The sequence below is a fragment of the Ursus arctos genome, unplaced genomic scaffold (genome assembly GCF_023065955.2).
Source record: "Ursus arctos isolate Adak ecotype North America unplaced genomic scaffold, UrsArc2.0 scaffold_19, whole genome shotgun sequence".
Classification (NCBI taxonomy): Eukaryota; Metazoa; Chordata; class Mammalia; order Carnivora; family Ursidae; genus Ursus; species Ursus arctos.
This window is the reverse complement of record NW_026622863.1, coordinates 34767818-34795779: the sequence shown is the minus strand read 5'-3', so window position 1 is coordinate 34795779 and position 27962 is coordinate 34767818. Positions and strand designations below refer to the sequence as shown.

The following is a 27962-nucleotide window of genomic DNA, read 5'->3' as shown; positions in this document are numbered from 1 at the left end:
TTGCTATTTCTTACAAAAGGACCGAGCATACCATGTTTTCTAAGCATCAAGAACTCCTGCAAGGTGAAATGTAAAAATTTTAAACACTGATCTTTTTTTTTTTTAAGATTTTATTTATTTATTTTATTTATTTGACAGAGAGAGACAGCCAGCAAGAGAGGGAACACAAGCAGGGGGAGTGGGAGAGGAAGAAGCAGGCTCCTAGCGGGGAGAAGCCTGATGTGGGGCTCAATCCCAGAATGCTAGGATCACGCCCTGAGCGGAAGGCAGATGCTTAACGACTGCACCACCCAGGCGCCCCAACACTGATCTTAATCTTTGCTCATTAAGGGTCACAAACATATAACTTTAGGCTGCTTTTGAGTTTTAAGACCTTCTATTCCATTTTCCCCCTTCTTTAGTGGTACAAAATGTACTCAATGGAATCACAAAATGGAAAACAAGAATAAGATATTTGAGAATCCGCACACTCAATTTAAATAAATGAATACCGATTGCAAATGAATAAAATAACGAAAATCAACATGACTCTGGGTTTCTCATCTGAGACTCCAAAATCCCAGAACAAACTTTAATTAGCACAGGATCAGTATTCCTTTGGGCTTTAGGTAAATCCTGTTATTTTTCTTTTATATAATGAAGTGTGCAGTAGTTGAACAGTATGACCAAGGACAAGCTGTAAGCAAATATACGGTAAATATGGCCCCATATCATGTATCACTGGCCAGACCCCACTATCTAGAAGAATTACCTAAGGTCAGTGGTTCTCATGAGTCCTTTTGTGAATGTGATGACATTCTGTGAAACATGTCCATACCCATAGCATCCTGCATACATTGGAAGATTGATGAGCCTTTATCCTGAAGTCCATCCTGTGGTCTCTGTTATGTGGATCTCAAGTTAAGAAGTCTGGTTTATGTTTTGGGGATCACTTGGGGATCTCTTCACTGAAGGGAAGAACTTTTGAAAGTGAATAGCCACCCTTTTTTCCTCAATTTGGCTAGAAATTCATTGAACTAGGTCTTGATACAAGAGAATCACAGAGTTTTAAAAGGAGATCTGGGCCACTGATGAGACCCAACTTCCTCATTCAGTAGTGAAGAACTTTTGGCATAATCTCAAATTTAGTTAACCCAAAATAAACCGGTAAATAAAAAGCAATATCTAGACAAACTTTATCTTATTGACAAGATAGACGAATATTCAATAATTAATGGTCAACCAAAGAGTCAGCCCATCTTTTAATCACAATGGCACCAACCATGTCCAGTAAGACAAAGCGTAATTTCATCTGTGTGCAGTAGGCAGGTCCTTGGTAAACATCTGCTTAGAAAATAGATGCTCTTTGCTTGCAACAGCGTATCATGATAATGCAATGTTTTCACTGTTCCTATTTAGGAGCCAATAAATTGTCCAATTCTGACAGCTAGAAACCTGGTAGTGGGTTGCCCTAAAGCCCAAATCCATAACATCAGGAGATAGAGATGTATGTTGAAAATGAAAAATCTATACTCCATTTGGAAAATCATATTCAATAGCCACTATGTTTGTTTTGGATTGTTTTTTTTCAAAAAGCACCAAAATAATATTTTTCTGTTTGAAAAATGTCCCTGTTAATTATGAAAACATAAAATCCCACACTGAGCCTGAACATGGGAAAACGTACTAAACTAACTTTCTCTCAGAAGCTACTGATGGAAATAAATGGGTCCAAGTGAATTAATAATGAACAAGAGTTTTCCATTTATTTTCCCTTTATTACAAGGTGGAATTAATAATGCTAGAAAAAAGACTAAAGTGATATGTTTACCCTGATAGCATCCCCTTAACAAGAGCAGCTTCTAGAAGCTAATGAGTTTCATAGCAAACTGTTGATATGTCTACATATTAGGGTTAAAAACCCATCTTATGGTAAATTACTCTCGACTCTAATTTGGCAAGAGTAAATAATTTGTGGGCCAAATGGGGATTTGGTGCCAAGCTCCTGATTTGGGTTGTATACAATATTTCAAGACCAACTTTCATTAGTATCAATTTACAAATGAATTATGTGTAAGCAACTGAATCATACAACAAAAAAGAACATGTATCAGACTTTTCTTTGATCACTGTCTAGCTTTATTCACCCAGTGCTTTTTAAGATGCTGAAAGGAAGTGGGATGGGGGGAGAAATCACTGACATGTCTTTCATCTCCAAGTTCTCTCTCATTCTCTGAGTGCAGTTGCTGGGTTTGAACAATCATAAGAGGTGTGAAATTCAGTGGTTAAGTGAGGACTCTGGTGGCACACTGCCTGGGTTGGAATCCCACCTCTGCCAAGTTCTAAACAACTTGACTTCCTTGGGCAAATTACTTCACCTCTCTGGGCTTCAGTTTCTTCATCTGCAAAATGAGAATCCAGCTCATGCCCACCTCCTAGGGTTCCTGTTCCTATAAACAGGATAATCCATTTAAGCACTTAGCACAGTGCCTGGCACAAGGAAAATATTCAGTGTTAGCCATGCTGCTGCTGCTGTTGCTTCTAGTAATGAAGAGGAATTGAAGGAGGAAGAGGGAAAAAAGGATAAATGAGGAGGGAAAAATGAAATTCTCTGATCATATCTCTGTTGGAAACGTACTTGATGCTTTCAAACACATAGATCTGAGGAATAATACAACAAAAAAATAAAGAACAACAACAAAAACCAGAGGGAGATGCATGCCAACTGCAAGACCACAACCCATGGGAGCCACCAGTATGTTTCAAGATGCTGAGATGGAAGCCGCCACCATCAGACACACAGAACAGAAAGGATTGGTCTTTACAAGTGACCTGAGTAAACAGAACTGTTTAAGGCACTCTGTCAACCAGTGACCTTGTTTATTTTTTTCATCACCTCTACAAGCATGAGACTGAAAGCTATCCACCAGGAACTCTAATAAGCAACCACCCAAGAGAAAGCAGGTCCAGTCAGCCTGGTTCCTTGCCTCACGGCCAACTTTCCCCTCCAACAGTAAACCATGGTTAAAATGAAAAGAAAACCAAACACAGACACATTTTTAAAAAACTGAGCAATGTGTAAGTTATTATATATGCAGCCCTTAGACTTTGGCCAATCTTAGAACTTTTTCTGATTTCCCCAGGCTGCACTTTCTACTGTTCCCCTAGATCTCAAATGGGGACACCAGCAGCGGATTGAAGAGAGAAGGACAGTGACTTTGGAGGATGCATTTCTCTGCTTGCACCTTATCAAACAGTCCCTTCGTTAAGTTCCCTTCCAAAGACCCAACTGGAGCTGGCCGTGGTCTCCCTGCAGGGACCTAGCAATCATCCCAATGGACCAAAAACTCCCACTCTAGCTCATGTGTTTTCTAGTACAGCCCAGCCCCTCAAGCTCGCCACTGACCTCCTGCTACAGGCCAGTCTGTGGCACTTATTTGCAGTAACTACTGGGCCCCTATGAACATCTATGCTATAACCTCTGTCCTGGAGTGGGGAAGACACTTCCAAAAACAGTGTTGGGTAACTCAGACATTGCCCAGCCCACATTAGAAACGCTGACCTGCATTTATGGCTCACCCCGCCATTATCCCTTCAGCCTCACGTCAAGTCCCTTTGAAATGATGGTTGGGGAGTAATAACCAGAAATATAATCACATCATCACATTTCAAGAAACCTTGTATTGAAAGCAGAGCTACACATTTGAGAAAAAAGTCCAGGGGAAAATAAGAAAAGCTTTCATCTGGTGCATGAATATTTTAGATAGTGTGGAAAGAGCTTTGAAATCAGACAGACCTGAGTTCTAATATTAGCTTTCTGGTTGTGCAACTCCCACCCAAATGCTTAATCACTCTGATGCTCTTGTTTTCCAGATTTGTAAAATGGGGATGATAATACCCACTCCACAGGGTTATCATTCACATTAAATAAAGTGGTGTTAAAAGAGTCACCCAGCACTCAGTGGACAGTCAGTAAGTCGCCCTTTTTCCTTTCATGGTTCCAGTTCAAGACACTGAGTCTGCATTTGTTTCACTGCTACTTTAGCCATCAGACAAAGTTTTCCCAACTCAGAGCTACCTGGGGGGAGAAAGCATCTGATTACTTTGCAAAGCCTCAATTATAGCTTAAATCTGGACCCATGATAGTGACAGAAATGACCACTGTGTGAACATGAGCTTTGCTCTTAATAAAACAAGCACAAACCAGCAATAATGACATATTGCAATGTCTTCGAAGAAGACCATGGTCTTTTTCTGTTTTGTTAGGCGTCAAATCTAAAGAAATCTTACCACAGGGTAGAACACACACACGCACACGTGTGCATATGCACATACACGCACACACACTCACAGTCCTAAAGAGGCCCTTGTAGATCTTATCATTAGTCACTGGATTCTCACTCAAATGACAGGTAACATCTTGAGCACTAAGTTAAATTACTATATGAACCTGAATCTAAATAATGTTGTTCTTTTTCCTAAACAGGTAAATAATTATCAGCATTTCTTTGGGTGGGGTAGAGGAGGTGTCTGTACATACCCCCTCTTTCTTTTTCTAATTTAGGAGCAGCCTGGATATGGGGTTGCAATAGGTTTAACTTCTCGAACTAATTCAGATCCATTGGTAGCAGCTGCATGAAGTGATATGATGAGAAGTTTTCTGAGATCCTGAGGAGTGCAGTCATGGATTTGTAACGTACACCCTTAAAAAGGGATGAAGGCAGCATGAGTGTCACCTATTTGCTGCCTTTGCTTCAGGGCTCTGGCCTGACACAGCATGGTGGTAATACTCTTTCTGTGACTACTGCTGCCCTTGATCTAAACTTATTCTTGAACTACCCCTTGGGTGCTCAAATGAACACGGTTGAGTTGTGGACCACATAAGGCTCCAAAAGCTAGGTTCTATCAAACGCTGGTACTGAACAGTATATGGCAGACTTCACTTAATAGCAACAAAAAAAAGTCGCCATTCTTTTCAACGGTGAAAGTGAGAGTCATAGGAAAAACTAGTAAGAGATACTACAGTATAAAAACTAGAGCCTCATCTCATCTGTACTGCTCAGCTTTGAGGTCAAATCGTGAAACAATGAGGAGTAACTTACACCAAGTCCATAGTCATGGATGAATCAGATCAAATGTGCACCATGTCAGGCTCCTCTGGAGGAAGGAGAAGCTGACAGGAGCCCTGCCTCCAGTGGGCATTCCGTCTAGTTGGAAAGGGCAAACTCCCACGTGTGATGTGAGCAGGGCTGAAATTTTGCTAGCACACATAAGTACAGCCATTGAAGAAACACTGAAACACTTCTGTGCCCCGAGGTAAAAATCTGCCACTCCAAGACCCAAGTTCCCCTGCCGTATTGCCCCAGCTTCCTTCAGGATCCTCCAGAACCTTATTATAATTCAGCAGCTAAAGGGTTAATATTCGTGTCAGCAGGGAAGCTCCAGGAACTCTCTGTAGCCCCTAGAGCCAGTGTCCTTCTGATTGAGCCAGGTGTTAAATATTTTGAATATCACCCCTGGACTCAATGCCCATAGGCCAAAATGTCACAAATAACAACAGTCAAAAGTATGAACTGAGAAGATAATTGTGAGAAGAATCAACATAGGCAAATGCACCCTTAGAATGTAAATATGTAAATTCCAGGAGGTCTGTCTTTCCTGTTGACATCCCAGCTCCTACAGAGGTGGTTGGTCCAGAACAGCAACCCAGTATCTGCTTATTCAATAAAATAATGAATGACTGCGGTTATTTGGGGAATCGCCTTGGGGAGGTATTGAAAGTGTCTCTAAAATGAAGAGATGAATGAGCAGAAATTGGAGGATTCTAGGTAAGACAGTACCTCCAAGTACCCGTGAACTCCCTCTACAAATCTACAGGGGGCAGCAGAGACTAGTGGCAAAAAAACCTCCAGTTCAAGCAAGAGTCAGAATTGAGCTCACCTGGTTTTGCTACTTATTATCTTGGGCCAACCACCCCACCTTCCAAAATTTGTGTCTCCTGTTTGTAAAATGCCTCTCAGAGAAGTTGTGAGATTTCATCAGACAGTGTATGTGAGGAACGTGACACAGAAGAAGCAGTCAGGAGGCTTTGTGCCCTAAGATGGCAATAGGTTTGCCTGTTCTGTTCACTGAGTCATGTCCCAGGGCCCAGGAGCATTCTAGAAAAACCAATAGACACCATTAATGTCTGTTCAATGAAAAAATTATAAATAAACAATGGCAACTTGTTCCCGCTGTGTTAAATGAATAGGATGCCTATGATGTCTATATGAGATAGTCAAGAATGAGGATGCTTTCCCAGAATGGGCCAAGGAACTCATGAGGATCCAAGACAGAACCTGGCAAAGAGGGGCCAGTTCATGACCACAGCTACTGTTTCCCTCTGGTAGGTGTCTGAAGTGGAAATCAGCAGCCCAGAGGTGGACCATGGTGAGAAATGGGACGGGAAGGTGGTGGTTAAGGGTAAAGTGTCTACAGATAACTTGCTTGGGTACAAGGTTCTGTTCTGCTATTCATTCACTGCATGACCTTTAGGTGAGGTCCTGTCTAAACCTCCAATTCCTTGTCTATACAATGGGGATAGTATAGTATGTAGGGTAGGTTCAAGCATTCAGAACAATGCAGGACAAGTGGCTGGTGCATGGGAATAGACTTCAGGATGATAGCTGTCATTATTAGATAGGGATGCCACTTGGAGGTTTCCCAATCCCTCCAGGCCCAGGCTGATTCTAACGTGTCACTTGACTGGCCTTTACAGTCTCCCTCCTTAACATCCTTCCCCTTAATTTAGGGTGCTAAGATGTGGAAGGTAATCTACCTGTTAATCACTTGAGGGAGTCTGCAGAGGCTGAATTTGGCACAGACCTCTGACTTCCAGTGCACTAGGACAACAGTTCATGAACCAGGGCTCTCAGATCAGAAGCTAAAACTGCCAAGCAGAGACCTGTATTAGCTAACTGTGGGCAAAACAACTCCCCCACCCAACTGGTTGTGCCATTTGGTGGAGGGATGTGTGAGCCTGTTGGACATAAGCATGCAAATCAACACCTGGAGACTCTGGGAAGGAAAGCCCAGGGAGCCTGTTACCTCCCTGGAGCCTAGAGTTTGTTTACCATCAAAATAGAGCAGAGAACTAAGCAGGAGAAAGAATCAGCATAACACTGTCTCTAGATCATCCCACAGCCATGTTTTTTTAGTCTTGAATCTTGGAAACAAATTGCTTTTCTGCCAGTGCAGGAGGTTGGAGGGAGTTTACATGTTCTGCGAGGGAGGAGTTCAGACAGAAGAATCAACCTCCAACTAACTGAAGTAGGAAAAATTGGTTTAAATTATTCTATAACTTCAGAGATAAAATATCATAACAGCTTGAAATGAAAACTATAGTTTTTGAAATATTAAGGCTGAAGGGGTATTATATTTATAGGGTGTTTGGCTAAGGTATGACAACATAACTATTCATTTCAGTCAAAAAGAAATTAAGCCTTTATTTGAGAAAATGGGATTGGATTCAGAGCCATCAAATATTTTCTAAATTAACAAAGTGTGCCAGGTGCTAAGCAGGTCAGATGTGAAACTTCTAAGCAATTATTTTATGTTGTTTATCAGCCAATCCTAGGAGCTTGTCTCTGAAGGGAGAGATTTGAAATGATTCTCCACCCAGCCCCCCAGATTTCCCTCTCAAGGTGGGGGTGAGGGTGGGTATAACTTTCTAGATGTTCCAATGATTTAGACCTGATTTACAATGTTCTCAAGAATAACAAAGAGGCGTATTTCATAGAACTGATAATTTTGCTGGGAGGGTCTCTATCCTAGTTCCCTTCCAGGATTCTCCCAGAAGAGGCTGTCCTCACTGAGGAAGCTCTTCCGGACTCTGTGTGGGCCATTTCAGCCCAGTGAAAGCCTGGTGTCTCCTGATAGACTTACTTCCTTAAAGCCACTCACCACTGCCCCGGGCCGTCCCTGATTTTTCTAACTTCAAGAGGAACACTCTGAGAGGCCCGTCCTTTGCTTCAATAGCTACACTGTGACGCTGCCTCTCTCAGCCCCCTAATCTCTTTCCCTCTGAGGCCTTTCACAGAATTAAGAAAGTGTCTGGGGAGCAGTCCTGTTGATTCCAAGCATCCTCAGTGGCACAGAAATCTGCATGACAGACAAGAGGAAGGAGGCTGTGGAGAATAAAGTGAGTGATACCAGAGTTTGCTCTGTTACTATATTGGGCATAAAAATACTTTCAGGGTTTTGACTTTTAAATGATGCAGCCCAGTAGGGGTTCACTGAGCACAGGGCAAACTGACACTGCAAGAAGAATAATCATTCAGGAGAATGGTCTTTGAAACTTGAGGTACCGAACTCAATTGGATAATGAAACCCTGGGAACTCCACAGGGGATTTTTTCACCTCTATAAAGAACATTCAATTAAATGCCTTTTCATTTGGACAGGAGGGGTGGAGCTATTTTTTCCCCTCTCTTTTCCACAGAAAGTATCTTCTTGGATCCTGGCCTCATTTTTTTTTTTCTGCTTTTTATTGCCTGTTTTTACTCCCTCTCGTGATCCACAATGCCTGCGCACCCTGTCTTCTCACAGGTTGATCGAAATCCCCCACGTTGCCCTTGGAAATGCTCATTACCAAGGAGAGACACAGCGGCTTCACTGGGTGATGCATTGGTGATGCTTCCCGAGGCTTCTGGTGCCTCCATTTCATGGGCCACTTGCTTAGCTACTTCTGAAATGCCTTAGTGCTATGAAGGCTGCATTTAAGTTAGCCATCTGTGAATAACTCCATCAGGGGCAGATTCAAATCCAAAGTCAAGACTGCTTCCTGGCCAGAATGTCATCCTGTCTCACAAGGGCCAGCAAGAATGATTTCCTGACATGAGTCCGATGCTGTTGTCCCTCCCTTGGGAGCCCTTGGGAGCCCTTGGGAGTGTGCCATACATTACATGTGGACTTTCTTACAAATCAATTAGTGCTTGGCACTTTATAGTCTGAAATGATGTCACACAGCCTGTGTGTAGTCAGGCGTTGGGCCATGATTTCAAAATTAATGGTCATTGGGCTAGCAGAGGTGTACATTCCTTTCCTGGAGTGTGACAAGATAGGAGGAATACAAGAAATGGATAAAGGGATCCTGAGGATGGGGCCATGCAGCTCATTCAATTTTACCCTCTCAGATTGAAGATCTATAGGTACCAGGCTTTGTGCTTTGTGCTTGGTACGGTGACATATAAGACACAGCTTATGTCTCATGGGTCTTACAACCTAGTAGAGGGAGCAGGGGATCATAACCTGGACTCAAGGATATAGAGAGAACCTTGTAAACGGTCCTTAGCGAGTGCCAAAACCTCCAAAACTGTACATAGACCGTATTTGTATAAATGAGGGTGTGCACACATGCATCACATTTTTCCAGGGAATGGATCCATGGCTTTTATGAGATCCTAAGAGGTATCTCTCGCTCTCTCTCTCTCACACACACATACATACACACACACACACACACACACACACACACACACACACACACACACAACTACCAAGGCTATGCAGGCCAGCCTGGCCCACAGGGTGTCCTGTGGTTCCAGGACAAAGAGATGATAAAATCACCTCTTATCTGAGGTTATATGTATAAAAAGTCAAGTAGTTGGGGAAAGTTCAGCGTTGATGGCTCATGTAAAGAAAAGTGAAACTGAGAAGGAAGAAAAACAGTCCTCAAAGCAAGGAGAGGCCGCAGAGGTACTTCAAGCCAGAGCAGGTATCAAGTGGTCAGAAAGCATAGAGATAAAGGATCAGGAGCAATAGGTCAAACCATGTAGGTAGGAGGGCAGTATGCGAGGGTGGTGGGTAATAAAGACCCAGGGAGGGGACTGAAAGAGATTTGAAGAACTTGGAATGGGGCAGACTTGAGTTCAAATCCTGCCCCTACGCTTTGTTAGCTTCTCTTTGCTTAGTTTCTCCAGCTACAAAGTGCAGATACCGTCCTCCCTCCTCCAAGAGTTATTGAGGGGAATAAATGACAAACTCATACAAGGCACAAAGCTACTACTCAGAATAGGACTTTGATTGAATTCTAGGGATGCCCTGAAAGGACTACAATTAGAGTGGACACTTGCTACCATGGTTTGATGCCACTTAAGTGTTCTAAAAATCTGTTCACATTCATCCCTTTTTCCTCTCCATTCTCACTCCTCCCATGTGGCTCTTGCAGGGTACTGCCTATTATGGAACTAAATTGACTCTTTCCTTGTATTAATCAAAACCTCCACATATGAAATTTCCCCATTTCCCTTTGAGAAGATGATTACTTTCCTGACAGAGGATTATTAGGAAGTCTGATGAGGCAGAAGAATGCCCTCCATAGCTACCAAGTCCTGTTCGCTTAGCCTCTACCATGTGGGTTCCTGCACCTTGGCAATTCCATCTATATGCAGCTGTCCTCGCCAGGTGTCACCGGATGATCGCAGGTGTTACAGGAAGGGGCCATTCCTGAAGGGGCTACACATTTGCACAGCCCCAGCCTGGAAAACCTTCTCACCGTTGGCCACCTACCTAAATAAATTATCTAGTCTATCTGTCTCTCTCCCTCCCTCCTCGCTCCTTTAGCTAGCTAGCATGCACTTACTGCATTTGGATTTTTATTACTATATAGCTAATTGCTTATTTTTCTCTTCTCCCCCTGGATATTATGTCATTGAGGCAGGCACCATATATTATTTATTTCCTTTTCTTCCCAGTACTTAGTTCAGTGTCTTGTATGAAAGGCAATCGATACATAATTGACAAATGGGTCAAGATGAGTCTAGGTCCCACAATTGATTAATGGAGTATTTCCTAAACCAGTAGTTACCAAAGTGTGGTCTGAGAACTCCCATGGGGTCCCTGAAACACCTTCAGCAGGTATATAAAGTCAAAACTATTTTCATATAAATTCTAAGATATTATTCGCCTTTTTCACTCTTATTCTCTCACAGATTTTGTAAGAAGTTCACTGATAGAGTTTCAGATTCCACAATGCAACTAGCGTTTAAGAAACTAGTACTTCTTAAGTATCGAAGAAGAATATCTAGTTACCTAAAAAGACTATTAAAAATGCTCATCCCATGGGGCACCTGGGTGGCACAGCGGTTAAGCGTCTGCCTTTGGCTCAGGGCGTGATCCCGGCGTTATGGGATCGAGCCCCACATCAGGCTCCTCTGCTGGGAGCCTGCTTCTTCCTCTCCCACTCCCCCTGCTTGTGTTCCCTCTCTCGCTGGCTGTCTCTATCTCTGTCAAATAAATAAATAAAATCTTAAAAAAAAATGCTCATCCCTTTTTTAACTACATATCTTTGTGAGGCAAGATTTTCTTCACTTTCTTCAACCAAAGCAATATCACAACAAACTGAATGCTTAAACAGATATAAGAATCCGTTTGACTCCTACTAGGCCATTCAGTAAAGAGATGTGAAAACATGTAAAACAATGCTACTCTTCTCACTACTTTTTTTGTTGTTGTTGTTATTGTTTTGAAATATATAGTTACTTTTCACAAAAATATGTTATTTGTGTTAACATTTAATGGGCTTGTCATTATTTTAAAGTTAATTGGTATAGATGTATAATTTTTTCAGTTTTCATTTCAAATATGGTATCAATAGATAAAATCCACATAAACAAAAGGTTTGAGTCCTCAATTATTTTTAAGAGTGTAAAACGATCTTGAGACCAAAACATTTAAGAATCACTCTCCTAAATATTTTCCGTAAACTAGCACAACACTGTAAGGTGTTTCTAGGTGTTTTGTTTAAAAGGGGGGGGGGGCAGGGCATGCTCTTATTGGTATGGGAAATGTCATGTTAAATAAAGTTAAATAGTTCAGTATTTTTCTTTCTTTCATGCCCTCTCAAAGCTTTTATTTTGCTAATGTTCTTTGTAAATATCTAAGGGCATGGTATTGGTCTTCTGTTGCTGTGTAACAGATGATTACAAATTTAGCTGCCTCGGGCAATACGCATGTATTATCTTGTGGTTCAGGGATGTCTCAGGGTCTCAGGCTGCCATCCAGGTATCAGCTGGGGCTGTGGTCTTTTCTGATGCTCACCTAGGGAAGGAGCCACTTTCAAGGTCTCTCTGTTGGCAGAATTCATCTCCTCTGGGTGGTACAATGAGGTCTCAGTTTTCTTGCTGGACATTGGTCAAGAGCTGTTCTTTGTGCCTATAGGCTGCCCAGGGGTCCTTTCCCTCTTCACAGATTCTCTCTCAGGACATGACAGTAGACTTCTTTAAAGCCAACAATGGAGAGTCTCCCCAGTCCAGTCTGCGAAGACTGCATCTGACACAGCAAAACATTATTGCAGAAGGGACATCTATCTCCTTTTCCATGTTCTATTTGCCAGAAGCAAGTCACAGATGCTACCCACACTCAGAAGGAAGGGATTATGCTGGGTGAGAACACGGGGCACAGAAATTACAGGTGCTATGCTGTCTACCACAGGTACAGTCTATGCTTTGCTCTCACTTACTTGACCAAAGGATTGTTTTTTGTACCTATTAATAAGTCAAGTAACCCTTTTTGAGAAATGCTGATCTAAAGTATTCAGTATAACTAGACGTACTGCATTCTCCCAATGTATTTTATAAGGTGTATATGTGTGTACATAGAATTTTAAACTCCACTAGTCTGTAAGTCAGCACTCACCTAGAGCTTCAGGAGTGTCTAGCTGAAGAAGCAACCTTCCGTGTCACAGTGAGCAGTAGCTAAAGAAGGAACACGCTCCTTAAGTCGAGATGAGGCCTATTCTGAGACAAAGGGTGTCACCTATTGAAGTCCTCATCAGCCCGATTCTCCCTGGGAGCATGCCCACAATGCCTGTCCACAGAAAGGAGACAACTCTCTCTGAAGACTGGTCAGGAATGGATCCTGAGATTGGGACTTGATACATGATGACTCTCAGAATCGGAAGACTGGCCTAGAGATGGCCTACGACTCTCGGACCGGAGAGAAATTGTTTAGACCTGTGGGGTTTGCACAGCAAAACTCTATTTTTCAAATAAAATATGACATGGCGCTCTCCTGATTAAAACAAAGAAAGAAAGAGTGGACTACTCTGGGAGAAACAGCGTCCTGCCCACCAGAACGGCCAGTTGCTTCCCATCTTTCTGAAACCCAAAATGCCCTTTGAAATTGTTTCTCTTGCTCAGCTCCCTCATCATAAATTGAAAAGGACTGAACACCTGGGAGGTGAAGTGTCCTGTCAAAACCACACCACCAAGTCTGGACCATCCATTGTCAGGAAACCTTCAGAGCAATCCTCAAAGGTGACCCTCTATCTCCTCACAGGGCACAATGGCCTCTCTACACACTGTGTATCCTCCAGCAACACCTAAGAGGACCCTTCCTCATGTGTTCGCAATCCCTGTCACTAACTGCCAGCTTAGGGAATCAGATCCAGCTAGCTCTTTGTGTAATTAATCAGAGAAGCACTGAGACTTTGTGACATCTCTAATTTCTGTGAACAACCCAGCCGCACAGGAACTGAACAATCAGTGATTGTCTCCCAACTCCACAAGACACCCTGAGGGTGGGGTGGGACGTGAAATCCCCAAGACAAATGGGAAAAGGCGAACAGAGGGCTCATCAGGCCAAACTGTATCAACTTGAATCTAACCTGAGCTACTTAGCTCTGTGGATAGAACAAGAAACAGTGAAAACAGCAAAAGAAACCTCCTTTGGCAAGTCCGAAAGGAAACATACAATTGCCAGCCTGGTAGGAGATTCAACCTGGAAGCTCACCTCTACCTGTGCCTAAACCCTGCCCATATTCTCGCCAACATCCTCCTACAAAAGTTGATCCAAAGGCTTAATGAGCCAAAAGGCATTAAGAGTCGTGCATGTGAATAATGCCACCAAGTCTTGCTTCTTTAAATGGATGCAAATAGCATCACCTAGGCTCCACATCCCAGGATGCACCCTGCTCTTTGTCACGCAGCACTCTAATGCACCCTGTTCTGAAGAGCCTGGCAGGAGAGGAAGACATTAACTGTGAGATCTGCCGGCTTCTGCCAAATTCACAAATGCTGGCAGCTAAGCCTATAGATAGAATGAGGGGTAATTTCATGCAAATGCTCTGTGCTATTCCCTGAGCGCCAAGATTAGAGATGTCAGAAAATGTAAGTGCTCCTCTGGTTAATAACACAAAGAACTAATTCAGTCTGATTCCCTAAGCTGGGAGTTAAGAGCAGCGATTGTGAACTTATGGAGGGATGGTCTCCTTAGGGTGATGCTGGAGAGGGCCAGCAATGTGCAGAGCCATGGTACCTAATGGGGGAAAGAGAGCCACCTTATGAAGGTCGCTCTGAACCACTTTAAGGTGATGTCCAGAGGCTCACGTGGCTCTCGAGGCTTGGCTGTCTTCTCGGTACCTGCTGCAAGTGTGGGCAGATACCACAAGTAGTAATGAGTTTATGCTACTGCTTGGAAAGTCCATTCCAGGCCAAGCCAATGCTGCAGGCTTCGGGAACAAAATCTGGGAGACATGTGCAAAGGACATGCTTCACTTTATTTCTTCCCTTTCTTAAAGAGACACTTGGTTCCTGGATGCATCCCTCCTAGTTTCTTGGGTACACATTTCTGCATTTTTATATGCCAAATGTTATTTGGTCATAGTCTCCAGAGGACATGGCTTATTATTTAAACAGGGTATTTCTTGGAGATGCTTTTACATCTTGCAAATGGTATGTAGCAATGGAATGTTTCAGAGGAAAACAGATGACACCATTCTCCTATTGATTGCATCGTAGGTGTAGCATAGGGATTACATGTCAGGCTTTGGATTTTCAGCTTTTAATTTTCAGATTAGCCTGAAATATCTATGATGGCTTTTGAGATGAAGGACACGCACCTCCTTCCTCTACCTCCCTCCACAGAGTCATGGGAATACATCTGATTTCTAACATTTCTAAAAGAAAGAAAAGAAATTATTGTCAATTGGGAATCTATAGATGGCTTCATTAGTTATCAAATTTCTAAAATAGAAAGTAAGATTGTAGATGAACAAATCTCAAGCCAGACGGTATATGTTATTAAAATCAAGAATGATTAATTGGTCATTTTCTCAGAGGCTGATTTAGGATTGGGTCCTGCTTTCCACCACTGGCTGTGAGACACTGTGGAAGCCCTTTAAGGTCTCTGGGCTACATATTTCTCTAATCAATTTAGCATAATATTTCTTACTTCTTAGGCTAATATTAATGAGGATTAAGTAAGGTGATGCACAGGGCTAGCCTATAATAAATGATCAATACTAGCATCTAACTTGTTTTTCGTTGACTTATGTAATTAAAGCCCAAAGCACAATTTTTTGCACATAGCAAGTACTCAGAGTTTCTCTATCATCATCAGGTATCTGCCCACACATCTGCAATGGCAATTTCTTCCAAATAATATAACAAGTCAAATGGAACATGCTTTCTGTTTACCCCCCAGGATTTATGTTCTGCTTTTTATGTTTTGTTTTTGTTTTTGACAGTGTACCATGCACTAGTAGAATGGCCATACCCAGCTATATAAATGGGCAAGGTAAAGAAGTCAAATTAATTATTTAAAAAGTTTAGAGACTCGGTTTCCAGAAGAATTCCACCTATAGGTAATTAGCTTATCCAGCCCGACACCAGCCCCAGTGGAGAACAGTCTTTAGTAGTAAGACCATGGGTTTGTTTTGTCATATGAGATAAAGGAGCTCCTTACAAGTGAATTATATTTTATTTTATGGAGCTATCTACTCCAAATAAGTAGAGCCATGACTCACTGGAAATTATGAATCCTCACATGTTCATACCCCCATTGATTTACAAGTCTTTGAGGCCACACACAAGTGAGGGATGTTTTACTGCTAAGTATTCATGACTCTTGTCCAACTACCCTTGAAAATAACAGTTTTCTGATTTGGAGGAGCACAGATACATTGCTAGCAAGCCCTCTGGTGTAGATGTTTCCAGAAATGAGTTTACACATCTTCAATAAGATAGTGTCAATTCTGTCCCACAGATTATGCTGAAATACTGATGATGGTTTTTGAAATAGATAAAAAACACACACTTCTCCCTGAATTCCCCTTTACACAGTGCTGAGAATATGACTGATTCTTAACTTTTCTAAAAGAAAGGAAAGAAATCATCATAAATTAGGAATCCATGGGTGGCTTTACTGATTATCAAATTTCTAGAATAGAATGCAAGATTATAGACAGATGAATCTTGAGCCAGACGGTATATGTTATTAAAATCAAGAGCATGATTAATTAGTCATTTACTTGGAGTGATTTATCTTGTACCTCTCTCCACTGGTGTTGGAATTGCCTGCTGTGGACGTCAGGTGTACCACTCTGTTATGAATACTAATCAAAGTCCACAGAAGTGCAAATTGAGGGTGAATTTGAGCTCTACCAAACATCCATTTTAAAGAGCTTTTATTAAATAGGCCTAAAGTCAAGAAGCCCATAAAAGTACAGAGGAAGGGGAAAAACCAGTAATGGTGAGTTGTCTCACTCTCAGATGAGGCAAGTGCCAGCCTGAGCCTGGAACCTCAGGGCTGCCTTCCTGGTGCATGTCTAAATAAGACAGTCCCATCTCTTCTCCTTCCCACATAATTCTCCAACCCATGGCACTTCTCTCCATTTCAACTGCCAGCCCCATAAACCCAGGACTGCCCCCTATCCTGAAAGATCTCACAGCTTCCTCACTCTGGCGCCATTAAATAGAAGAGACTTGTGAGAAGAGTAGCTGACCATACAACACTTCTTTAAACGCTTCAGTGGCTCCCATGGCTGTTAGAAAGAAGCCCTTACTCTTTGGCTCATCCTATGAAGTCTGTTCAATCCCACCCACACCCACCTCTCCAGCTTCATTTCAAATTTCTCTCTGTGCATCAGCCCTACCACCCCTCTGGAGGCAGTGATGGTGTTCAAATTTCCTTTCTGTCTCAGGACTTTTCACCTGTTGGTCACTCTTTTTGAAAACAACCTTCTGCAATGCCCCTGCCTGGCTAACTCTGTCTCCCTGTCAGTAGCTTCAGTGTCACTTCTTCCCAGAAAACTCCCTTGCTTCCCCTTCACCTCCCTCTGGAGATAGTTATAGCCCTATAGTTTTCCCTTATAGCCCTAATGACAATCAGTTTTGCCATTAATTATTTTTATAATTAGCCAGTAGCACTTTCTTTTTCCTTCCCCAGACTCTAACCATGTGTGGCTTGTATGAGGACACAGCTCTGAGCACAATGCAGGCCCTCAGTAAATGAGGGGGTCAAACAACAATGATGAAAGCTGGGGGGGAGGGGAACCACTAGCTGCCCACACAAATTGGTGCCCCTTTCCTCCTGGGCTCACAGCCGGACTACATTTCCCAATCTTCTTTGCAGGTAGATGGTCATGCGACCGCCACTCCTAGGTGCAGATCATAAAAACCTCTCAGAGCAGCTCCTGATATTTCTGTGTTCTGGCTGACTGGCATGTCGACGTCTAGAGCTACTTTGAAGGCTGTGTTGAAACTGGCAGAGCCACCCATTGGCCTGGGTTTCTAAATGACTTCATGGAAGGAATTCTCTGACCTAAATTGCTGGTCCAGAACTGTTGTAGGAGCAGGACATAAACTTCTACGCTGTTAAACCACTGACATTTAAGGGCCAATTGTTACTGCAACTTAGCCCACCTAAATTAATACATTAGGATGCCAATACATAGGATTCCAGGACTTGGAAATGAGTTAAAAAAAAAAAAAAAAAGGTGTTCCTGACACACATATATACACTCACACCTCTATGAACATGTAAGTAGATCTTCGGAGGTAGAAGAAAAAATTGAATCTGACAAAGTATCATATTATGAAAAAATTAGTATTTAAAATTTGTTCAATTTATCTCCATTTATTTCTTTCCCCCACTGACTCAATCTCCAATAACTATGCAAGCAGTCTGAATACTGGTGTTTCTTTATGAGAGCCACCACTGCCTCTTATATTTCTCCCTATCCTGACATGCTGCCCTAGAAACTTCAATTAAGGCCCTGGGTGTACATGAGCCCTCATAGTGAGGAGGGAAGGACTTTCCAAAATAATAGAAAGTCAAGAAGTCTTCTCACCGAAATTAGAATCTCATCTAGCAAGCAATTCCATTTAGTTCAATGCAGAACTTACTTTTGCCCTAAGACAGTTCAGGGAGAGGAAGAATCACCAGACAGATTTTTCAAACAAATAAAAAAGTTCTTCTCTATGTCCTTGGGGTTTCCATCAGGTGATCTGAGGGCTGAAGCCCCACCTCCTATAGGTTACCTCTCTCTGCCCTCACGGACCAGTGGCGAACACAAGCTGAGTGGAAGACAGGCTCACGCAGCTTTGCAAGCCTCTGCTGAGCAAGTTAATCTAGCTGAGTTAATGGCGATGCAGCCACTTACCACCATCACAGAGAGCCTAATCAGTCAGCTGGTTGGAGCTCTGGGGCCCAGGAGCCCGCCCCTCCTTGCCTAGCCTTCCTCTGGCTTTGAAAACCTCTGTACTTATTAGGAGCACCTGCTCACAGAGTTGTGGAGCCTTTGGCCCTAAAAGGGAGGAACTGAGCACTTTCTGGCTCTGAGCATGGATCTCCCATGCTCCTGGAAGCCTGTTTCTTCCACAGGAAATGTCCCTGAGTGCCAACCCTGCAATAATGGAAAGGAACATTTTCTCACATCGAGCCACACCTGTTGTCAACAAGCATTTGCTTCCAATCTATTTAAGCTCCATGGGGGAAGGAGACTGTGTGGGTCTCGGGCATTTTTTGGCAATGCTGGGCCCACAGCACCTGGGAAAGCTTCACAAAGTCTATGCTATTGTTTAAGAAGTGGAGTTGTTCCTGGTAACAGCTGCTGTGTTTCAAAAGAGACCTGAGGCCTCTGGGAAAGTCACAAAAGCCTCACCCAGGCCCCCGTGCAGAGCTGAGTGCTAGCCCCTTGGAGTTGAAAAGCAGCCCATGCCTGTTAGGATTCTTGCAGACTCACCAACAGTGGGAGCAAAGCAGAGAAAAGGCCAGTTTCCGGCTTGTGATCGGTCTTGGAGCTGCTTTTGTTGTTACTGGTTTAGTTTTGGTCAAAGATGTCACTAGGAAAAGTTACGTGAAGTGTCTGTATTGACTGAATGCAAATAACCTAAGATGTACTTATCCACTTGTAGTTTATCTGTTCATCTGTTCTGACTTGTTTTTATTTATAAATCCATTTGTTTATTCTTTTCCCCTTCCCTTCATTCAGAATCAGAAGACAATCCTGGATCCCAGTTCTTTTGATTTGCTCCCTGAGACCCAACTTCAGTTCCTGTCATCTGCCTGATGCCTCAATAAGCCCATACCTTCTGCCCCTTGGTAGGGCTCTGCTTCCGAATACAGATACTCTTCTCAGCAAAGTGACACTCTTGGAGAGAACTTAAGGGCTAAGCGTCCATCCGCTGCTCAATTCTGTGTTGTCATGTTGCCCACCCCCAGAGGTTATGCCCATATTTATCATGCGTAGCTTCAGAGTTCACATGTGCCCAACATTCTTTGAATCATTCAGAGTAAGCCAGTTCTTCTTGAGAATTCCTGCAGCAACATGGCATAGTTCTCTACGGTGGCACTCAGCATTCTGCTGTGTGGTTCTTGATTGATTTATGACTCCTATATAAGATTGTAAGCTCCTTAAGGGTAGAGACATGACTTATGTATCTCTTTATTACCAATGCCCACAGGTTTGATCAATGTTAGCCAAAGGATTTTTTGAAGGATGGACAGTTGTATGGATGATGAGTATATTGATGGATGAGAGGGTAGATGGGTGGGTGGATAGATGAAAGGATGAATGTATAAATGGATTTATAGGTAAATAAAGAGGAGGGTAAATGGGTGGATGGATGGATAGGGACAGATAGATGAACATATATGCAGATGAATGGGTGGGTGCATGGGTGAGTGGATGGTTGGGTGAGTCCATGGTTGAGTGGATGGATGGATGATAGATTAATCAGTGGGTGGTGGACAGATGGATGAACAGAGGATGAATAAATTGTGGAGGAGAGAGGGTGAGTGAATGGTGGCTGGGTAAGTGGACAGCAAGATGAATAGGTGAAGAATGACCTCAACCATCAAGATGTCAATGTCAACATCAACAGTATAGCTTATTTCCAGTGAGATAATCTGCAACTGTTAATCCCTTGAATAAACTCATAAAACCAGAACTGCCAGCAGGTGAAAGAGTGGTCAGGTCCCTCGTGGCCTGCATGCCCTGGAGCTGAAAGAATATGAGGAATGCTAGAATTTCAGGCTATTGGCCAATAGATGAAATGTTTCCCTGTGGCAACCAAGAGCGTTGCTCTGGCAATAGTCAAATCTGCTTCATTATCTTTTAAAAATCATTTCCTGCACATTAAAATCACCCCCTTTATTCTTCAAAAATGACACCTAACATGAACCTAGAGGCAATCTGCAGAAGATGTGCTCAAAACAGAAATGGACACTGAGGAAAATAAGGGAGGCAAGCCCAGAATTGCCTACCTTCCCAGGCAATCCTTGAAAAACAGTCCCCTCAGATAAGCAAGTTAAGAGGACGACTCCCCCAAATGTGACCTTGTTTCAAAGCCACATGGCCTTCCTTATGCGAGTCTGCGGTTAGTCAGAAAATAAGAGAATGTATAGTATTCAGCTACTGCCACACGCGGAATGAAGCATAACCCTTTCCTGTGTGTTGGGTTATTGTGCTTTTTCTTAGTGCTACTGTGCTAGAGAGGTCTTTCCTTCCTCCAAGATAACAATAGAACAATGAACCAGTTTGAGAGAGAAAAGCTGTCAGTTTGGATAAAATTAGTCTGTTTTATTTTTTTATTTTAAAAAAATGGGAAGCTAATCATGCCAATTGTAATTTTAGTAAGTCATTTCTAATGTGAGTTTATTAAAGCATACATTTTCCCTTGGGCTAAACTAATGACCACTATTAGGTATGCTACCCTATTTTAAACGATCAAAATATTCAATGAAATAAGATGAAAATTATAGATAGTGATAATTACAAAATGTCAGCATCACCTGGAATCAATTTACTAATATGTCAGCTTGGGTATGGAGGAGAAGAGTCATTTTAAAATGTGCAGAAGGCACATGGCATGGGCTGCTGTCATTTATCCTTTGGGGACTGTCACGACTGAATATTTATATGCCTTGCTCCCCTGCAGTTGTTTCTAGCCTGCTGGCTACACCCTTTATCAGAGAGCAAGGGAAGGACTGGCAAGGAGAGAAAGATCCCCCACCCCATTCAGTCCCCATGTCCTCTCCTAAATTTTTACAGGGAAGTGGAGACAGAGCTTTCAAATAAACCAATTCTGTTGTAACCACTTGGGATCTCTATCTGTGGTTTTCCTCTTAAATATATAGTGTTGGCCATCTCCCACCCCCAATTCCTGCAAGTGAACAGGAGCGGGGTTCTATGTAATTAGATATATTGCAAACGCCGTTGCTTGGTTTTAAGTCAAGGCTTCAGCTGTGCTTGTTTTGTTTAGGTAAATCACCTGTGTACCTGAAATCATGAGCAAAATGAATTTGCTCTTGGCACAGAAGGGCAGAGCCCACATCCCCTAAAGTGTACTTGTCAGGCAATGGTGCCGTTAACGTGATGCACGTGCACAGATGTGTTTGGCTCCTTGGGGGACTGATCAATTTGCTGAGGCTGTCAAAGGTCCCTGTGTGACGAGATAGGATGAGAGCCACGACCTTCCCTCTTTCCCTTTCCTACAGTTGCCTCCCCCCAGTATCCTTCAGCCACCATCTGCCATTCAAAAGATATTTGAGGGTATAAACATGTGTTCACACTGACACACTCTCAAACACTGCACTCCTCAGTTTAAACAACTACCAACAATTTGGTCTGGTGGGAGAGTGCCTGGATGAACTCCTGAAGTAGAGCTAGTCGGGTACAGGCAAATTTTGAGGTTGGTTTAGATCTTTGTTTCCAGTTCTTCTCTGCTTTGTCTTCTGCCCCCTCCCACCCTGCCCCTTGGAGCCACTGTTGGTTCTTCCAGGTCCACAACCAAACTCTCTCTTCTGCACAGTCTATTCCAGATGTTTTGTCCCAAAGGAGAAAGAAACCTGCCTACCGAACCAGGGAGTAACCTGTGCCGTTCCAGCAGCCCAGTTCGACCGGGACTGTTGGACTCTGTACGGGAATTCCCAGAGCAGCCGCCACTCTGTTCTGGGTGGACAGCTTTCGGGAGCAGCACAGCACGGCAATGGAGACCAGAGGTTCTGAAGCCAAATTGCTGCCTACCAACTGTGCGACTTTGGGCAAGTCCCCAGTGTCTCTGTGACTCTGTTTCCTCAGCTACAAAATCGGGAAAATTATACCTGCCTCCCAGAGATTAAATTTGCCAAGTACTTGGAATGGAAGTTACTACACAGTAAGTGCTTTTTACATATTTATTAGATTAAAAAATAATTTCTAATGAATCAATTACTCAAGCCTCGGTGTTTGATTACTCAGCCTCTCCACTTAGAGGTTCCTTTTCATCTCTGTTCCAGAGTCCAGCACCTTTCTTTGGACTGGGATCTCAGTCTTTCTAACTGAGGTTGATTAATGTACCCAGCCATCATCAGAGCTGATTCCTGATCACTCTCTTCTCTCAGACCTACACCTATATTTAAAACTACCATAGAATTGAAGAGCAAGGATACTTCGGTTCCTGAGACTCAGACAACCTAACCATTTTAAAATCCAATATTGAAATAAGGAAAGGAGGTGGTTGTCTTTGCCATATCCTATGTTTGGAAATGATTGAATATAGGTTGCTATTACCTTATGTGCCTAAAGCACAAAGCTGTTGTAAATAATGAGGGCTCTGGATAGGTCTGAGTTAAAACCTACTAGTTCTTAAAAGGAAATGCATGAAAGAATAAATAATAAGGATGGGGATGTTTCCCTGCCAACCATATCTAATAAAAACTTCCTGGTGATCACATCTTAGAGAAAGAAGGCAGATATTGTGTGTGTGTACGTGTGTGTGTGTGTGTGTGAGAGAGAGAGAGAGAGAGAGAGAGAGAAAGAGAGAGAGAGAGAGAGAGAGAGAGATTCCAAAAGCCATTCCCAAAGAGGAGCTGCAACAAGGTCAAGGCAAAGTCTGCATCATGAATGAACATAAAGCCTTCTATTCCAAGGAGACTACTTCAAAGGCAAATACTTATTTGTGTAGAAAAGACATAGCAGCAATATGGAAATGCACCCAACACCCAAAACTTAGCAGTAAGGTTGGCTTTCACATCATGGATCAAACAGGTGGATATAAAGTTATTGAAAGAGACAATATTTTTAGACCAGCTAACCCTGATTGCTACCCTAGGTTTTCGAGACTGAGATGCCTTTATCCTGTCAAGGGTATGTAGACAGATATAGGGCCTGCATCATTCCTCAAGACAAGTAAGATATTCTGGAGAGACAGTGTAAGTAATTTGAAGCATTATTTTGTATTAATCACAGATTTTGTGGTAGGCAGTGCCTGGCTCTCAATGGTCTCTGCCTCCCTGTATTTATGCCCTTGGGTAATTTCCCCTCGTGAGTATGCGGAGAACCTAGTCACTTGTTTCTAATGAACAGAATACGGCGAAAGTGGCAGGATATCTCCTTCATGATTAAGTTACCAAAGACTGTGACTTCTCCCTTGTTGGCATTTTGGCTCTCTAATTCTTCTCACTTGTTTGCTCTGAAGAAACATGCTGCCATGTTGTGAGCTGCCCTATGGAGAGGTCCATATGGCAAGGAACTGGGCTTTCTCTGGCCAACAGCCAGCATGGAAGTAAGGCCCTCAGTCCAAGAGGCTTCAAGGTTGGAATCCTACCAATAATCCCATGAGTGAGCTTGGAAGTGAACTCATCCCCAGTTGAGGTTCCAGAGGACTGCAGCCCCAGCCCACACCTTAACAGCAGCCTTGATTATAGCCAGGGCACCTGCTAAGATGAACCCACATTCCTGAGCCACAGAAACTGCAGTAATAAATGCGATTTTATTATGTAGTAGTTGATAACTAATGCAGGCTTATTATGGACTAGGGTTTTAGCGCATGCACACACACGGCCCCCTGAATTATACATTCTAGGGGGTGTCATGCACAAAGAATGCTGTGGATGTATATAAAATTAGAGCCCTGCAAACATCTTTACATCTTCACTTTGAATCTTTTTGATCTTTTTGAGCTAGCTATCTGACCGGACTCCTTGATCCTCAGTTTCCTAATCTGTAAAGTGAGTATAAGAATCTTGGCATCATCGGTTTCCCAGAAAAGGTAAACCAAGGGTCTCTGAAAAGCACAGGATCTGGCATACAACAGCTTTGGTTCTGTGCAAAGTGCTAAACTCCTAGGGCTCTGTCTTTACTTCAGCTAGAAGTAGAACCTCCCATTTCTTCTCTGTCAGAGGAAGGGAGGAACAAAGTCACCTCAAACAGGCTCTGCTTTCCCAAGGCAGTTCCCCTCTGGTGTTTGAGTATATCATTAAGTACCAGGTGTTTAGTTTGGAAAGAAAACCAACTCCATAGTCAACCCCTCTAGGTACAATGAAAACAGAACACATATAGAACATGGATTTAACTTTCTCATTCAGTTAAAGCCTGTGTTCCCCAAGCCAAATAGATTCTTATTTGAAAAGAAGGTTCCTATTTGCAGGTTGTTTGCATATTATTAAATTTGCCACCATGTCCAGCTGGTCCCTTTGTGTGTCCCCATTGACTACAGTAATGTCTACAGATTCAGAGATTCCCACTAAGCATGGCTGCTTATTAAAAATAATAAAGGGCTCCTGCCAATTGAGCACCAACTGTCTGCTGGGCATTTCTGCATGCAGATTTTGGTATTTTTGCAAACACACATGGCATAAATAGTGCTCTTTACTATTGCTCCCTTCACGCCTCCATCCATTCATGAAAAAAATCCATCCGTATGTGTCCCAAACAGAGTCTAGTCTAGGAATAGGCTTAAGGGTTGTTTCTCCCAACATGCACCCAACCAAAGAAGAAAGGTACTGATGTTGCGAGGATCAACTGTGTGTCTGGCCCTGTGCTGGGAGCTTTCTGCAGGGGGTCTCAGGGAAGCTGTGAAGCATATGAATTAAGGTCACTGGCTGAGGGGCCAAACTGCCTAAGTTTTAATCCTTCCTCCACTATTTACTTACTAGAGAACCTCAGGCATATTACTTAACCTCTCTGTGGCTCAGTGTCTTCAGCTGTAAGATGGGGTTGATAGAGTGCCATCTCATAACATCGTCTTAAAGATCAAATAAGTCAATAGATTTTAAATATTTACCTCATCTTATCAAGGAACAAAAAATGTTATCAGTCTAACCTTTGATATATAGCCTATGGGGTAGGTCTGATTTCACTCCCATTTTACTGATAAGAAAAGTGAAATTCAGAGAAAGCCAAGTTCTTCCCCAAGCTCAGAGAACTGGGAGATGACAGAACCGGAATACCAACCCACACAGGACTGAGTCCAAAGCTGTGACGACCGTAACTACTGACTTAGGAGGCTCTGCTGATTCTCTTGTAGATACTGGTAATGATACTAGTGACCACAAAATGGCCATTTCCTATGTGCCAGGTACCATCCTAAGAACCTCACATCCATTTGTCTCATTCACTCTTTATCACATCTATATGCAGTAGGTTCAATTGTCACCATGTTACAAATAAGGAAATTGAGGTGCAGAAAGGTTAAGCAATGCACTCAAAGTCAGAAGTGGTAGAGACTCCTTTTTTTTTTTTTAATATTTTATTTATTTATTCGACAGAGATAGAGACAGCCAGCGAGAGAGGGAACACAAGCAGGGGGAGTGGGAGAGGAAGAAGCAGGCTCATAGCGGAGGAGCCTGATGTGGGGCTCGATCCCATAATGCCGGGATCATGCCCTGAGCCGAAGGCAGACGCTTAACCGTTGTGCCACCCAGGCGCCCCAGAAGTGGTAGAGACTCCTAATGCACATCGTGCCCTGTCCTGACCTCCTTCCAGGCACATGGGAGGATGAGGTTTCCTAGGACCGTGAGGCAGGGCCCTTGACTCATTCTTGCTCAAGGGCTATAGGCAGAAGTGACCCAATTCATTTCTAAGTCAAAGCATTTCATTGCTGGGACTCTCCAATGCTCTTTCCCTAGCTGTAGTAATCATAGGAGCACATTCGGTAAAGGAGGGGCCATAAGACCTGGCAGCCTCACTTGCTCAGCCCCCTCATGAAGAAGCATTCCCTGACTTAGTTTTCACAAGGTACAACTAACCCTGCATTGTGTACAGGCCCTGGGAGGTGTGCTTGTTTGTGATTTGGCTAGCTTTGCTTATCCTGGCTGTCATAGCTAATGCATGGCATTTCCAGGGTTCAAACCCTAGAAAATGAGAACAGTGATAACTTTAAAACATGGTGGGGGTGAGAATTAAGTTATATCAGATAAAATCTATATGGAAAGGCATAACACAGAGCTGAGCACATGGTAAATGCTCAATAAAAGTTTGTTGAATAAAAGAAGAGCATTCTTTTTCTGAAGGTCAAGATTAAAACCTTTTCAAGAATACATAGTGAGAGCTGACAGCATGTAGTGCTTACACTGTGCCAAGCATATTTCTAAGGGCTCTGTGCATATAGACTTATTTCTCACAATAACTTATGAGAGAAGTACCATAAGTATCCATAATTTACAGATGGGAAAACCAAGGCATATCAAAATTAAGAAATAGAACTGAAGTTATATAATTGAAAATGGAAAATCTGGGTCTCAAATCCTACACTCTTTTTTTTTTTTTTTAAAGATTTTATTTATTTAGTTGACAGAGAGAGAGACAGCCAGTGAGAGAGGGAACACAAGCAGGGGGAGTGGGAGAGGAAGAAGCAGGCTCCCAGCGGAGGAGCCTGATGTGGGACTCGATCCCAGAATGCCGGGATCACGCCCTGAGCCGAAGGCAGACACTTAACGACTGCGCCACCCAGGCGCCCCTCAAATCCTACACTCTTGACCTAGTGTCAGGAAAGTGGATTTAAAAAAAAAAAAAAGAAACTTCATCAAGTAACTAATTAGGTATAAAGAAAAATAGTATATAAAGTAAAAAATATAATAATAAAGAATTACTTTCAATTTGCTTCAGCAAAGTTACTTCATAATGGTAAGTGAACATATATATAAATATCCATATATAGAAGGAAACACAAAGTGTATTGGAGTTTGGTGACACCTGAAGGCAGCTCTAGACTTTTATGGGATAAAACACAAATAAGGGCACCTGGATGGCTCAGCTGATTAAGTGTCCGACTCAGTCTCAGCTCAGGTCTTGATCTCACGGTTGTGAGTTCAAGCCCTGTGTTAGGCCCCATGCTGGTCATAGAGTCTACTTAACACACACACACACACACACACACACACACACACACACACACACACTAAAAGTACCCCAAACACAAAGCTGTAATATACTAATGTTCAAAGGAAATTTCCAGATATATCTCCACTATGTCATAGGGACAAGTCCATCCATTCTTCCCCCCTGCAGACTATTTATGTCAAGGGATCCCTGGGGCCCTAGAAAGGCAGAGCATGGTAGGGGTAAAGCCAGAGTGGCAGCCTTCCAGACCCTTCCACACGTCCTTGCTCTTAACCACTACATCAATCTAGGGATGGGCAAACCAGAGAAAGGAAAGGAGGAACTTTCACAAAGTAGCAGCTCTCAAGGCAAAGGAAACCACAAAGAGTAAGAGCGACATTTCTCTCTGCTGCCACGGCAGAATTCAGGCAGCCTGACCGTAAATGTTTCTGCTGGCTCAGCCCACCTCCAGGCTTTCTTTGCCTTTCCAGCCCCTGCATCCTCTGCCTTGGGCCCCAGCCCTGAGCTGAGTCTGAGAGAGGTAGGGAGCATATACAGAGTTCCATCACTTTTTGGCACTTGGGTGTCAACCTTCCCACACCCCTGCTTGTTTTTTTTTTTTTTTTTAAGATTTTATTTAC

At 42.8% G+C, this 27962-nt stretch overlaps 1 protein-coding gene and 1 long non-coding RNA gene across 3 annotated transcripts in view; both read right to left on the bottom strand.

Annotated features, from left to right (window-relative positions):
* The window catches only part of CDH13 (cadherin 13), a 984509-nt gene that overhangs the window by 812997 nt on the left and 143550 nt on the right, over positions 1 to 27962 (bottom strand). The gene's annotated exons all lie outside the window — the stretch shown is intronic.
* LOC130544171 (uncharacterized) overlaps positions 93 to 27962 on the bottom strand; it is a 73837-nt gene continuing 45967 nt past the window's right edge. Inside the window, exon 2 of the long non-coding RNA XR_008960207.1 lies at positions 93 to 27962. This exon is cut by the window's right edge and continues 26828 nt beyond it. This is a non-coding gene — a long non-coding RNA (uncharacterized LOC130544171).